Source organism: Oryzias latipes, chromosome 13 (genome assembly GCF_053564925.1).
Source record: "Oryzias latipes strain Hd-rR chromosome 13, Olatipes_Hd-rR_3.1".
Classification (NCBI taxonomy): Eukaryota; Metazoa; Chordata; class Actinopteri; order Beloniformes; family Adrianichthyidae; genus Oryzias; species Oryzias latipes.
Genome location: NC_136249.1, coordinates 25,319,929 through 25,333,079, shown reverse-complemented (window position 1 = coordinate 25,333,079; position 13,151 = coordinate 25,319,929). Strand labels below are relative to the sequence as shown.

The following is a 13,151-nucleotide window of genomic DNA, read 5'->3' as shown; positions in this document are numbered from 1 at the left end:
CATGTGCACCACAGCAAGTAAACGCGGAAAGACTTTTTTTTTTTTTTTTTTGGTGTGCTGTTTACCAATCAAGTAACCACATAAAAAACAAGAAGCTAATCTTTTTAAAGAGTGATTACCTTTGAAAAGCCTTTTAAAGCAGTCCACGCATACAGTTATTGATGATGCCCTTTGACATGCTTCGGGAATACAAGTTCATCAGATTAGACTGACAAACTGCCTCTGTCTCTAGTCAGGCTTGATAGATGAAGCCTCAATGCAGTGCCTCTGTTCTGCCTGTCTGTTAACTGGGAGGTCTCCATTTGTTTTGAGTGAGATTAGTGATGTAGGACATTTATAACGCTTGTCAGCCTCCTCCTGGTTTGGGTCGATGGAGGGTTAAAGATTTAGCCTCAAGGTCAAAACTGTTGATGTGTTTTGCATGCGCTTCTCTTCAAGGGAACCCTGAATGGCTAATAATCAGGTTATTAGCCGGATTGGAAAATAATTTAGCCACTGGTAGTAAAATTCAATTCAAAGGGAAAAAAAACACATTTGTGTTGATATTTTGACATCCACGGCTGTTACTATCACGCAGGAAATGTATACAGTTTTATGGGAGACTATGGTCTTAAAGTCCCACTCCATTCATCTTTTGATTTATTGTAAAAGTGTTCTCAGATCTCAATAAAAGAAAAAGTCGTCTTCTAAAACATAGTTTCTGTGGAGCGGCAGTAGGTTATCAGAAATTCACCTCTTAGCTATGGGTGGGAATCCTGCCGCAAAGTAAGCCCACCCCAACTTCTTTTCATCTCTCTGTTTACACCTCTCCCACTATCTTGTAGCACCTCACAACCCCATTATAAAATTACTGGTACATTAAAAAGGGTGAGCTATTTAGGAGCTATCCAGCCGTACAGTTTTGAGCCAGATACTAGCTCAGATGAGGTAAACAGGGACGTATATGGATTTCCTCAAGTGTATGCATTAGAATGGAACAGAACAGGGAGCTTTTGACCTGCCAATTGTAGCTTCTACGTCGCAGCATTTTTTTTTGTTCCTTATTCATATAGATTTGAACAAAGAATTACTCAGAAATGCAATTTTTAGCTTGATTTTCTTGATATATATCCTCCATCATGAGAAAAATCCACAAAAACATGTTAAAACTGCAAAAAGCATGTTGGCCCTGCAACATGGCGAGCTGTTCAGGGTGTACCGTGCCTTTCCCCGATAGTAGTTGGGTTGGCTTCAGCAACACCATGACCCGAAAAGGAATACGGCACGAATGGATTCTAGCTCTAGTGCATCCTAATGGGTTTATACAAAGGGCCTGTCATAATTTTGGGCAATGCTGCATAGCAGAAGCCCTGGATAGTAAACCAATAAGCAGAAGTTTTGCTTTGGAGTTGGTGCATACGCCTCTGCTTTTACCCAAAGAGTTGTCTTTTGTGTATCAGGGTGTCACAATGTGATGTGACAAGAGTGGCCTGGTGAACATAGGAGGCAGATGACTCTTAAGTTGAGGAACAGGTTTTATTCTCTGGTCTCACACTCTGGCTGCACAGCTCACACATCCCTCCTTTCACACTGAGCTCCTTCTCTTTTATGGGCTCCAGTTAATTGGCTGGCCACACCCAGGAAGGAAGCCACACTCAGACAAACATTTCAAATAACAAAAGATTGAAATGTCTTGTAAATAATACAGTTAAAGTCCTGCAAATAAAGACATACATAAATAAACAAACTGAAATCATTACAACAAAATGTATATACAAAGAAATCCAAATTCTTTCCACTTCCTGTGCCCAACTATTAAACAGGAAGTAAGGCCTTGGCCACCATTTTGTTCCTTGGGCAACAGGAAGAGAAGGTGAGAAACATTACAAAAATCAAAGAGGTGATTATGCATTATGTGTTTAAAGGTGATGAGTTATGACAGACGGGTGACAAGTAGAAAACTACTTTGTCACACAGGGACTGTACATCTCAGCTCTCATGGTGCTCCCACACCACTGTTTTTTTTTCTTTTTACCACAAATAGTTGCTTATCTGCTTTCTAAAACGCCTATGTTACATTCTCTCACCTGCTTCTGAAGTTGTTTTACTGGCAGCCTGAGCGGCACATCACTGAGCCACAGCTGGTTAATTTGGTTTAATGAGTGGAATGATGAGTGAAATCTGGTTGGGGAAAAAAACCCCGAGCAAAGCAGGCTGCTGACTGAACAGAAAGCTCAATATTTGCCTTTAGTATGATAGACTCATTTAAACATGTTAAACTGGAGTTAGGTGCCGACTTCTTGTTCACAAGCTATACAGTGCTCTGCCTCCAGGCTCAAGTGATTTTTTTTTCCCCCCTAATTTTTCAGTGTTAGACAGTGGCAGCATGCCTGATTGTTGACACAAATTTAAGATTTAGAAATGAAAATGTGCTTGCTTTTCTTGTCATGATTTTTTATCTAAAATGCATCTTCACATAGCATTAAGATTACTCTTTATATGCAGGCAATTTCTTTTTTTTTGTAAATGAAATATCTAAAATAACATTTTAGCGGTAACAATATATTTCTTTGACATCATAAGTAAATCTTCAGGGAAGTCTAAAATAAATTGCACATTTAAGTGAAGATTTAAGATTTGATGTTTTGTCAGTTCATCTCACATCTTCTTTGATAAATGGACCATTAAGTCTCAGTCTAAACACACACGACATGCCTTACTGATTTTCAAAATATATTTTACCCATGTGAATAAATGTTTACCATAGTTTGCTCAGAGGAGGTGACGTTAATCTGAGAAAAATTGCTCGGAATGTCTAATTAAATTTCCAAACCAAACATCACTCTGCTTTTCAGTGGAGAATAAAAAAGTAGATCAAAAACTTGAACTTCAGACATTTTTGGCCTCTGTTGCTTTGGTTTCCAATGGAACAACCTGCAATGATAAAAAAAAGTCAATTGGAAGCATGTTGTCAGAATGGTGAAATAACAAGTCCCTATTGTTTTTCTTTGTTTTGGTGACAGGTGCTGTTTTGTGTTTGGTATACACAGGATCTCAGTGGAAATGAAGCTCAGGTTCAGGATGAAAAGAAGATAACGTCTAAGAAATCCTTAACTGGAAGAGTGGATGACATGAGTGCGGTAATAGCAGATGGATAGCGCTTTGATCTACGGTTGGGGAGGAGAAGTCGATTGAGTGGCTGTGATCAGAGATTCGTCAGTTAAGCACTTGAACTGTATATTGACTTGGCAGTATTTGACCAGCACAAACAACCTGACGTGATATTCTTTGAATAGCTGTGGTAATAATCATATTTAGAAAGTTGTTTTCCAAGCACACATGATATCAAACATGTCACCTGGCCACACACACACACACACATATGTGTGTAAATAAAAAGTCTTAAAATGTCATACTATATATATATATATATATATATATATATATATATATATATATATATATATATATATAATAAATGTAGATGTACCATGAGTCTAGTGTGGGGGGAGCAAAAACATTAATTTAACACTGAAACTTTTCTTATTTGAACTTTTAACACCTCATTCAAAATTGAATCAGATTCATTTTACATTTATTAAAGGTAACAGCTCCCAGTTTTATTGAAATACCAATTGGTAAAAGATTTTTACTCCACTAAAGAGCACACAGGTAGCAAGGGTATGATAGGTGCATTCATCTTGGCTATCCATTCACTCCTTTCAGTGTCACATTTAGAGGAGAAATTAAAGAAATCCTCATGAATATTAGAGGAAAAAAGAAATTCTCTCAATTCTGACTAGTCAGTCATTTTGAGATCAGACGGCTGAGCAAGCGAGACGTCTGGCAGCTGGTTGTCACTTGAGTCGCCGAAGGGAAGAGATTTTATCACGTTAGACAGTGGAAGCCAGTGTGCATTTTTGTGGTTTCCCCAGTGATCATCTCACCTTCCAACACAAGACAAGCCTAATCCCAACATGTGAATTATATTTACTCTAAAATTCAAAATCAGTGTGCTATAAAGCATATTTCGGTGGAAGAAAGATTCTCCGCAAATATGTAACAGCACCAAGTTAACCAAACCAAAACGGAAATAAAAAAAAAACAGAAGAGCCCTTTTGATGCATTAACTGAATAAAAATGAAACATCTTTAAGTAGATTTATTTTCTGAGACTCTTCCGCTTCTTTCAAGCCAAATGCATTAACTTTTCACTTGTAGGTGGTTTGAGCGTTTTGCTGTCCTTCCATGTGTTCCTTTGTTCATAATACACATGGCTTTCATTTGCCGTGTTGCCATGGTTGCAATGCTCTTACAGACCTGTGTTTGTGACATCCTGGTGGCTCAGCTGGATGGTGTGTGCCATGTAATCGGCATATGCTGCGTTTGCATCCAGCAGGGACGCACCCTTAAGTAGCTCTGTTCTCTCCAATACATCTATAAAAAATGATCTTAAAAAGAAAAACTAAACTAAACCTCGAATTTGGAGAAATATTTATTTTCGGTGCTGCTCACCCTAAACTCAAGAATCTGATTTTTAATACATGGATGAAAAGGGGCAGCAGAAATCTGTGAGTGAGATGATGGTTAGCGACCCTGCCCAAGTCGATGTGCAGATTCGCAAGGATAGAGCAAAAGTCTTATCAAAAGCAGATGCAGCCTGGCTTTTGACTTGAGGGGTAGTGTTTCTCTCAGGATGGCTCCTGTCTCATCGCTGGCTTGGCATATGCTCGTGAGCCTAAAGCACACAGTGATGCAGGCTCACTTTAAGAAAGGACTAGATGTACAATTCTTTTTGTGACAGAGGCCCTGTACTGTGGATGCAGTTTTGTAATAGACATTGAAGTTTTAAGCATTTCTATCTTCCTCAAGTTGGACGTATACCTGGAGATCAAAACCATTTTTATCTAATTTTTACTTCTCTTTCAAAGGTTTCACATTTCCTACTTTTGATTAATGTAATTTGATATTTAAGAAAAGTTAAAAGGTTGTTTGAGCCATCCATGGTGACATTTCAAAGAAGCTTCCTTTGAGGCTACCATTGGATTTCCAAGTCTCCAAAGAGGTTCAGGTGAATGTTAAATGAAAGCACTGAAAAACAGAAATGTTCTTACATTTATTTTTGGCTTGCTCAGTTTCAAAAGGTAACAGATATGCTTCTGTAAATGTTTAGATGCACTCGCTGTGAGGGGTTTTTTGCATGAAAACACGAAGCACAGATCCCCCTTGCCTATCCTGCTCATATTTCTGAGGTATCTGACAGGTTTTTCCAAGCAACTTGGACAGCTTGTCACGGTTCTGGATTTCGGCTGTCTGGGCAACTTCAGTTTTTTGATGTCATCCCAGACTTAGATCAGGACTTAGTGAGGCCAAATACCATCTGCTGCAGGATCTTTTGCAACATTAAGAGCTTACTAATGACTGCAGCTGTATATCCAGAGTAAGTGTCCTGCTGCTGAATACATTTTGAATGAATTTCATGCAACTGTGTTATTCATGCAAATGTAAGCATCCTGATTGTGCACACACAACGAGGAGAATCTGACTCAAACAAAACTTGGGAAGGTTTGGAGACTTGTGCAGATGTCATCCACCCTGTGTAGTTTTCATTGAAAAAATGTAAATATGAACATCGATCAAAGTTTTAACTATTGACTGTATATAAAAACTGGACTGAGTGACCCCTCCCCCGTCGTGTTCAAAACAGGAAGTGTAAGCTGGTTTTAAGAATCCAAAATCCCATAGACTTTTATTGAGAAATAGACAGCTATTAGACTGCAGCCACACATCTCAAAATGCCACCGCGCTGTGTCCTAAAGTTTTTCAGCAAAATTGGCAGGTGGCATTTGTAATCGGGAGGTGGCAGTTGCACATTTACATGGCGATGCAGTGGCCAGCGAAGTTTATGAAAAGTTAGTTTTTCACGCCGACCAGACGAATTTTTTACATTGGTCAGTGGCCACTCAGGCACATTTCGAGGTAGTATGGGGGCAGGGGCGTGGCAGGGGGTTGGTAGGTAGGAAGAAGTGTGATAATTGACTGTTTGGAGGGTCTCCTAGATCCCCAAAATCCTCTGATGATTGGCTGATTTCAGACTGCCACGCCCCTGCCCCCATGCTGCCGTCCCACTGCCACCGTCCAATGTCCAATTGTAAGAAATTTCTGTGTGGGTATTGGCGTGGGCCTGGGGCCCGACAATTACCAGACATCAACCTGGTAATTAATAATAATACCTGGTTGATGCTGAGAAGAATACAAAGAAGACAGAACATTGTACTTGCTGCACTACTTATAGTAGAAGAGCAATGTGCACAAGATGGGCAAAAAAGAAGAAGAATCTGAGTTGCGAGTGACCAGTGGTGCAGAATGGCTGTTTTTTATATTACCCCGGGCTGCTGGTGGTTGGTGGCACTTGATATAGACAGCCACCGTCTGGAGACATTGCTGCCAGCCGGCCATCCGGCTGCCACCATCCTGTGGCTGCCCAGCTGTCGTCCAACTTCATAATGACGTCATCCCCTGACAACTCACGGTCGCTAGACTACCGCTGACTACATTCATGACCATACCCAACGATTTTCAAAAAATTGGGCGTTGGCATGATACCTTAAAGATTCTACCGATGCCTGTCCATCTTGCAGTGACAGTTGTATTTGTGATCGTAGCTGTCATTCTAGTTGTCAGAATAACCATTGTTGCTTTGATTTCTTGCTTCTTCTAATCTTCTCATGAAATGTTTTCTATAGTACAAATTATTTTAGTTATAAACTAACCAAATAGATGCCTCAATAAAGAAGTGTTTGAGTGATAGATTCTCCCAAGCCCGATTTAAAATGGTGGGGGTGTGGCCTTCTCACAAAATCACTCCTGACAGACAAGAGTGGTTACCAAAAAAATGTTGACTTGGACCTACTCAGACAAATCACTGTTTACTTAAGATTGCTGGTTCCGACATGGTGGTATCCGTATCGCGAAAAAATAGTAACTGAATTGACTGGAAGTAAGCCATTTTCTCGGAGTGACATTACACTCACTCGATCCAGTTCTCATATACAGTCAATGGTTTTAACCTCTGAGTTTGCAAAGCAGAAGAGTAAATGGAATCCATCCAAATGATGTTTTCCGTTATTTAATCTAAGCAGTCGTTTTGTCTCCTTTAATTACTGTGTATAAAGCACAGAATTCCCTGTCATCAGTATCATCCCACTATTAAACACAGTGCACTCAAAAGGCCTTATATTATTTTGCCTGATTTTGCTTGAAATTACTTTGTCTTGTAAGGAACTTGCTGTTTAACATGTTGGATCCCACTGCTGTAGAATCTTACTGTGACAATTATGTTTACCTCATGCAACATTGATCCTCACAGGGGCTCCAATTGTGCCTTGTAAATGGATTTTGAGGTAATATGCTAATAAGTCAGATAAAGTTATAAAAGCTGTGTGGCAGGTGATGAAATGCTTCAACAAGCATATTACTTACTTAAGAAAATCAATGTAGATGTACCATGAAAAGTAAAGATCAAGCAGGATTTAGAATAGAAATATAATGAGATTTCTTTGCTGATGGCTTCCAATTTTAATACCCCTTTTATTCAGCTTACCCGCGCATGCATTTCAGCAAACAAACAAAACTGACTTGAGTAAATACATCAAATGTAAACATTTTTTTCTTCTAAAGGCACAAATATATTTGTCAGAGTCTTTGTGTTTCAAAATAAAAGCATGCTATAGTGATGGGAAGTGATTTTAAACTGAAATGACAAAGGCCCAGAGTGCTGCAGCATTGACGTAAATAGCAAAAGTCCCTTATTTTTAAGATATTGATGGCAAAATGTACTTTAACTCCCAGGCCATAAAATAAACCATCTCAACATATTAGAAGATGAAGGGATTTTACATCGAGCTAGAGGTGAGCATGCTATGGCTGATATAAAGAAAATAAGTAAATTCTTTGATGAATAATTTTGTGATATATTACCCAGCAGTTTGTATAAGGTAATTAAACAGTTACTGTTCTGAAGAGTGAAAATCTCACGACTAATCCTTAGTTGTACTCGCACATTTGGAGGTGGTCTGTGAATAATTATCGTAGTTGGAGCTTACTTGTTAAGAAGCTTAAAAGTGCTATGAGCTGAAGTTTAAGCCGGCTTAGTGAAGGAAATCTGATACACCAAACATTGACCACATGTTTACACAGAGAGAATATTTCTAAAATTTTTTTTGGCCGGTTAATACATTTTGGGGAGGGAACCTAGAATTACAGAAACAGTTGGTGCGGAAATCTGCATGATGGACTGAGCTGTCACCCTCTCCCATGTCAAATACTCTAGAATATTGGAAGTGATTACAGCGGTGGCAGTTTGGGGCTGACACTCTGCTTGCTATGTGTAGGTTATTCATGCAGCCATCACAATGACATCTTAATGATAGTGTTTCTTTTTCTTTTTAATGTTCTGCTTAAAAGAAGGTAAAATGCTGGCGACCTCCCCTCCACGTCAGCTTCTCCACACTGTGACAGTTAGAAACATACATGTATAATGGCCTTGTAGCTGCTGTTGCCTTTTAAAGATTTTCAGATTTTCCGAGTCATTACCTTTGAGAGATGTGCACCAGTAAAGAGTGAAATATCCTGTTGGAGTGGAGCGTTCCATACTTGCATTGACTCACCCAGAAGGAGACCTTGTCTTTGTCGGTAAATCAACATGGCCCGTGTGTCTTGTGGCTGCACACAAGAGGGAATCGTTGGCAGGACCCATCCTTCAGGCTTGCCTTTGTCCTCCACAAAGAGGTCTGTTTCCAATGGTTACTGGAGCTGATGCATACCTGGAAGGTGTTTCAGGAAAGCCTTAGTGTTTCCACTCTAATGAAATACCTGCAGTGACATAGTACTCCACACTTTCAATTTCTGGTTCAAATTTCAAAGCTTGTTTGTCCACAGTGTGTTTTTATTTTAAGGGATTGCTAAGAATAGACATTTCTGTTTCTAGGATATGAATAGTTTCATGGTGAGGCAATTTACCTAATACTCCAGTCAGCTACACTAATAAATCTGCAATTTAAAAAAAACATTTTGGTCCAGATTTTACCTGCTATTCACCCTTAAAGCCATTTGTGTCTAAGTTAGACGACATGTCCATCCTTTGTGCCTTATTTCAGCAAACTCTGAAAGCTAACAGCTGAACTGAAGGAGCTTAAAAGGAAGCACAATTTGGAACACTTTTTGTCCTAACGGGGGGGAAAATCTCCATCTGGACCATTTCACAAGGATCGAACATCAAAGGGATGCTGGATCATTTATATCAATTCATCACACAGGTCTATAGCTTTTTGTGTCTTATCAGAGGCGAAAATGTTATTTTGGAGCTGGAAAACTATCCTATACAGGACTGAAAACACATTTGAGTTTTGTTTAATAATGAATATTGAATTATTTTCTGTTTAAACTTTGCTGAGATGAAAAAATGGCCCCAAGCAAACACGCTTTTGGCTGGTTAATGCATTTTTGTCCCCTTGTGCTGCACATTGTACATAACATCTTTTGACATTGTTCTTTTAGCTAACACCAAATAAAAATGTAGAAAAAAATACCCTTACTAATTGAAAAAAAAAAAAAAAATTCTAAGAACAAATTAGCATTTTTCCCCCTACTTTTTTTTTTTCTAATTTAGTGATAGAAATACTTCACATAAACCCAGAAAAGCAAAAACAGTTTTATTCCTGCTTTTATTGCTTTGTAATTTCAAAATAAAATAAAAAACAATCTAAAAAACTACAGTTTACAAATCTGTCATGCACATTCAATGCATGTTTTTTATAGCTTCTCAACTGCTTTCTGCTGATAATAATTATGCAGGAATGCAGCTTGCAGAGCAGGAATACCTACGTGATCAGATTTCACAGATTTCCTGTATCTTGCTGCAGGAAGACCACGAGAGAGCTCAATTGCATGGGGAGAAATTTAACTCTCTAGCCGTCTAGTTACATTTAAAGCTACCACATTTGAGGTGTGGAGAGACAGAGGGAGGTGCATTTTTAAACCCTAGTGCTGCACTTCACTGCTCTGAATCTTGCTCCAACCTTAAGAGATAAAGTCACACTGTATTCATTATTAAACAAATGCTTCTCAAGGACGACATCTGTGCAAATTGGTATGCCGATAGAGCGGAAGTTACTTGCCAGCAAAGACTGAAGAATTAAGTATTAAAGCAAATTCTGCTTTTTTCTTTGTGCACTTTAAGGACACATCTTTCTACTGCCACAATGGTGGTACAGGAATTTAAATGATAAAGCTGCAACATTAACAGCTACTCCCCCAGTTTTGCTTTCTGAAAAGGAACCAACAACAAAGGAGTCAGGGCAGAGAAATCTTCATTTGTATTTTTGCTCAGTCTAAACAAACGTATTGCAACGACAGTTACACTTAAAGGGTGTAATGATTCCTTTTTACAACAGTTCGATTCCTATCATAATTTGTGGTTGATGATCCTATTAAAGTCGATTTTATTTCATTTTAATCGATCCGATTCACTGACCTAAATCGATCCAGGACATCTTTTGCAAAAGATTTTACCAGTGTGAGTCAGAGATAGAAATCTGGGTACTGAACAGTGCAGGTGCAGTTTTCCCGATTGCGTGTAAGATAATCAGGTGTCAATTAAATATGTGTACAAACAAACAAGTAAACAAAAGTTAATAGCAAATTCATTCACATTTTATTTTAATGAAGTTCAGCCCACATCAAAATAATACTAATAGAGCATTCTATCACATTGTATGGTCACGTGTCTAATGTCTGTTTCCACACATTGGACTGTAATGATGCTCTGTCATTTTTTACACGTGTGTTCTCCACTGTAACTTGGCCGTTTTACCATTCAACCACGCCTCCATCAAAACGCTATTTTCAAATGTTGATATTATTGATTTAATTTATTTTGAAACAATTTTAAAATGGTATAGGTCTAATTGATTAATTGCTGGGGGAAACCTGCCTGCAGACAAGATAGCCCCTGACATCATAGGTCGGAATCTGATATTAAACACTTGACCTAACCCAAAAGTGCTCACAATTGTAGAAAATAATGGAAAGAACTTTAACTGTCAGGGTCGCCAGGTTGTCTTTGAATGATATGGGGGTCTTTCCGGTTGATTTTAAGTAGAAGGAGAAATTTAAAGTAAACTTAACAAGAGACTTACAAAGGAAAACTCTATTTTGTGACATTTCAATAATAGGGAAGTTCACTTTTTACCCTTAAATCGCTGCTACTTAACTCATGAGTAAAAAACTCAAATAAATCATCAATAAAGCAGCTAAAAGTATAGTTTCATGTCTGAACCTATGGTGGTTCAGGTGTTCGTTATACTTTATAACCTGGCTCTGCGGTTTTTATACTCTCTGGTTCTATCAACTTTATCAGCCTTTTAAATCAGAGACCCCTTTTTTTATATTTTACACTTTCTATGTGAAGCAAAATCTCTGTAAATTCCAAGTGGCATTTGGACAACAGTATGCTGAAATGAACAGCCGCCGGCTTCATGGATAAGAACCACTCAGGGGCATTTTTGATGCTCAGAAAGTGTCCTTATCTCCATCGTCAGGCCAGAGTGATATTCAAGAAATCCCAGCATAAAGTGACATTTTACAAGCTCCTAATGAAATAATTAAATTACTTTGCTGAAAAAGAAATGAGGCGTGACAAACATCTCATTAATTTCCTTCACAGTAGCACAAAGCTTCTCCGAATGTGCCATGTTTGGCAACCTTTAAAAATGATTATAACGGCATGATGTTTGTTCAGGGACCACAGGGCAGAGAAGCCTTTGGACTTTGCATGTTACACTAAAACAAATACGAGAAAGAAAGATTATATTAATTTGTGCAGTTTGCAGACAACTGGGTCCTATTTAGCATAGTTATGACTCAGGGGTTAATTAAATAGAAACTTAACAGCTTACCAGTTGTGAATGTGAAGGCAGAATTGTTTTAATCTTGCGAGCTTTTCACTGTATGTATGTAATTAAAGCAAAATGCACTGGCGCTGTGAACTGTTTCAGTTCTTTGGCATGAGTTTCTATGTCTGTCTGTTGGTGACAATAATTTTCCAACACAAACGTGCCGCTGCCCTGCAAGCAGCATTCTGGAAAACATGTACACGCACAGATTAAAATGGAAATGAGGGTTAAGGGGAATGAAGGTCAAGCTGAAAATTGGTTTTGAACTAAGACCTGCTGTGAAGTAAAGGTCACCCAAAGCAGAGCCACCAATGAACCCATGATCCTTAAATGTTTTATTTTCTGCCCATGCTCTGCTTTCTCTATTTATTTGTGCATTCCAAACTTTTCACATGAGGTATTTTAAAATGATTTTTGGAAGCAGTAGCAGATTTTTAAAAAATGTGTTTACAGCGCCATTTCCATCCACACAAATGAATGCTAATTATGCATCAGAAGTGCAAAAACCTTTTTATTTCATCCAGGAAAACTAAGTATTTTTTCCTTTGAGTTTCTGTTTGTGTGTGTTGAATGCCTTGCATCACATGAATCCAGTCAGAATATAGCTTTAGTTTAGGGATGGGCAAATTATGGGTAATGTATCCAGCCCACCAAACTGGAATATTTTTCCTGTAAGTCTAGTGTCTTCCCATATATGCTGTACTAAAAGAATGTCTTTAGTCTTAAATCTAGTCTTAAAAGTTATTCTGCATTTATGTGGTTTTGGAAGATTTGTTGTTTTCCTAGACGTTTGTGTTGTTTTCAAGTCGTACGGTCATTTTCCTGATCATTCCAGCACCACCTGAATGCAGCATATCTCTAAGTTTTCGTTTTTCTATGAGAAATATCAACCCATCAGTCGGCACTGAAATAAGAACAAAGCCACAGTTTTGAAATAAAAACTAATGAAAATGAATGCATGCTTTCATCCGGACTTTATTTAATTTCTTTAACTTCTGAAGTTGATTATTAAAACACCCAACGCATCCGGTCCTGTTTCAGCCCTTCAGTCCAATTTTAGACACCTTTGTGGTAGAGGTAAGATCTTAAGCCCGAGTCAGAATTTCGGGCTGGGTCGGGGACTAAAATGACAATCATTACGTTCGGGTCGGGTCGGGGGGGCTTCTCTCTCGCTGACTTTTTTTATAAATATATGTTTATATATATGCATCTATTTTGT

The 13,151-nt window shown here is 38.4% G+C and overlaps 1 protein-coding gene across 4 annotated transcripts in view; it reads left to right on the top strand.

Annotated features, from left to right (window-relative positions):
* The window catches only part of lrfn1 (leucine rich repeat and fibronectin type III domain containing 1), a 274,781-nt gene that overhangs the window by 132,058 nt on the left and 129,572 nt on the right, over positions 1-13,151 (top strand). The window contains exon 1 of one of the 4 annotated variants that reach the window (XM_078929393.1): positions 3,100-3,119. The exons of the other annotated variants lie outside the window; for them this stretch is intronic. The gene's annotated coding sequence lies outside the window, so the exon portion shown is untranslated. Of the gene's footprint in view, positions 1-3,099; positions 3,120-13,151 lie in introns of those variants that run through there. 4 annotated transcript variants of the gene reach the window in all.